The sequence below is a fragment of the Clarias gariepinus genome, chromosome 21 (assembly GCF_024256425.1).
Source record: "Clarias gariepinus isolate MV-2021 ecotype Netherlands chromosome 21, CGAR_prim_01v2, whole genome shotgun sequence".
Lineage (NCBI taxonomy): Eukaryota > Metazoa > Chordata > Actinopteri > Siluriformes > Clariidae > Clarias > Clarias gariepinus.
Genome location: NC_071120.1, coordinates 8,997,604 through 8,999,984, shown reverse-complemented (window position 1 = coordinate 8,999,984; position 2,381 = coordinate 8,997,604). Strand labels below are relative to the sequence as shown.

The 2,381-nt window shown below is 34.5% G+C and overlaps 1 long non-coding RNA gene across 1 annotated transcript; it reads left to right on the top strand.

Annotated features, from left to right (window-relative positions):
* The first annotated feature begins 778 nt into the window (after window positions 1-778).
* LOC128509626 (uncharacterized) lies at window positions 779-2,381 on the top strand. Its single transcript, XR_008356063.1, has 3 exons — window positions 779-922; window positions 1,813-1,885; window positions 2,285-2,381. It is a non-coding gene; the product is annotated as an uncharacterized LOC128509626 (long non-coding RNA).

The window sequence follows — 2,381 nt, the reverse complement described above, 5'->3', positions numbered from 1 at the left end:
TATATATATATATATATATATAATTTTTAACCATATGTCTAGGACATATGAATGGTTTATGATCTTTGACTGTGAGCGCTGTACATGGTGTATTTACTTATTTTATTTTCCAGTTCTTTATTGTGTGTGTGTGTGTGTGTGTGTGTGTGTGTAATTGTGTTTCTCCTGATTAGCAACACAGCATTGCAATAGTTCATATTTAAAATAAAATACAATAAAGTGCTTACAAACACCCAAGGATATTTCTTATAATTAGAAAACAAACACCTCAGCACCCCAGTTGCTAAGACTATTGTATTTGCAAATCCCTACGGTGGCCCAGAAGGGCAAATCATCTTTCCCGTATATGTGTGTTTTTTCCCTTGTAATTGTGGTTTTTTTTTTCCTTGAAAATGTCCGCTTTTTCCCTTATAAATGTCGTTTTCTTTCCCTTGAAAATGTCCGCTTTTTCCCTTATAAATGTCGTTTTTTCCCTTATAAATGTGGTTTTTTTTTTCATTGAAAATGTGCAATTTTTCCATTATAAATGTCGTTTTTTACCTTATAAATGTGTTTTTTTTTCTTGAAAATGTCCGCTTTTTCCCTTATAAATGTCATTTTTTTCCCTTATAAATGTTTTTTTTTCCATTGAAAATGTGCGCTTTTTCCCGTGTAACTGTGCGCTTTTTCCCGTGTAAATGTCTGCTCTTTACCGTTTGTGCGCAACTACTTCTTTCCCGTGTGAGAACTCTTTCTCCAGTATTTTGCAAGCTAAAAGCTAAAGCTAATGCGCAAAGGACTATGGGAGTGGGGTCAAAACGCAACTGAACACGGAACGTTTCCGGATATCAGCTCCAGGACTCAACATCATGGAGTATACAGTGAATTATAGCGTGATAAAGTTATAATTTTCACTAAATTTTCAACTGCACACAATTACCAGGTAATGTTTAATATATAAAAATTAATCAGATTTTTACTGTTTTAGGCACTAATGATAACTTTGTAGCAGTGTTAATACTATTGGAGTGTTTGGGGGAAATGCCGAGCCGAGTGTAAATGGCAGTGATTAAAAGGAATATTATCTCATTTAGACCATTAAACACTGATGTAAACCATCAGCTCCATGGCATCTCTGTAGTATACATCCACATATGGATTTATAAGCAAGCTAATATCACTATGCTAACCGCTAGCGCTTAGCATGGGGAAACTAGCTTGTTTATTAATATATATTAGTTTAATAGTGTATTTGGACACCTATACGTGATGTAAACAGTTAGCTCTATTGTTTTTGTAAAATGCCTGTCCAAATATGGATCTATAAGCAAGCTAATATCACTATGCTAACCGCTAGCGCTTAGCATGGGGAAACTAGCTTGTTTATTAATATATATTAGTTTAATAGTGTATTTGGACACATATACGTGATGTAAACAGTTAGCTCTATTGTTTTTGTAAAATGCCTGTCCAAATATGAATCTATAAGCAAGCTAATATAATTATGCTAAGCGCTAGCTTACTAAAAGAGCTAAGATAGCAGCAACTATTGCTAATTATCCCTGAGCTGCTCCTGTTATGTGCTAAATGTTACAGATGGTTAACGAATTGTTGTATGTAGTTTATTGGAGCTCCTGAGTGCCATATAATGTATACTGCTGTATAATGTAGTGGTTTTATCATAGCTAGAGATCTTCTGAATAGTTAGTTATGTATGTAACAGTCAAGAAAAGGGGCTTTTGTTCAGGTTCTATCTATTCTAGTCATTAAAGTCATTAAATATATGTTTATACTCCTTATAATATGTATGATTGTGTGTTTTTCTTCTCACAGTGAACTGTGTGTAAATCATCAACTGCCTGTGTATCAGCTGATTTCTACACCAGCTTTACATCCTGAGCAGAAGGTGAGTTTTCTGAAGTATTTACCTCTCTTTTCAAGAACACCACTGAGCACATCTTAATCAGGGGACAGGGACACATTTCTCTTCATGAACATGTGTGTGTTAATGAATGGTGAAGATGGGGCCAAATTTTGCAGCAATCCTTAATAGCAAAACCAAGTAATTGGTTTTAATACACAGCATTACTAAAAGCTTGCATTCTATGAAATTTTGTGTGCGTGCCTGCCTGCGTGTGTCAAACTGATGTCATATGATGTCAAACATCATGAAGTGATATTAACTTGCTTATAAACCCATATGTGGATGTATATTACAGAGATGCCATGGAGCTGCATAGTAACAACATGAAGTCTTTTTACTAGACACTTATAATAACTTGTCTTTATTTCTCCCCTGTTGTAGATTGTCGTGGAGAGGACGGACCCTTGATGCTCTGCCTTTTTGCACCAACAATACATACATGTATTTTATTAATTTGTAAATAAAGTCTTTAATATAA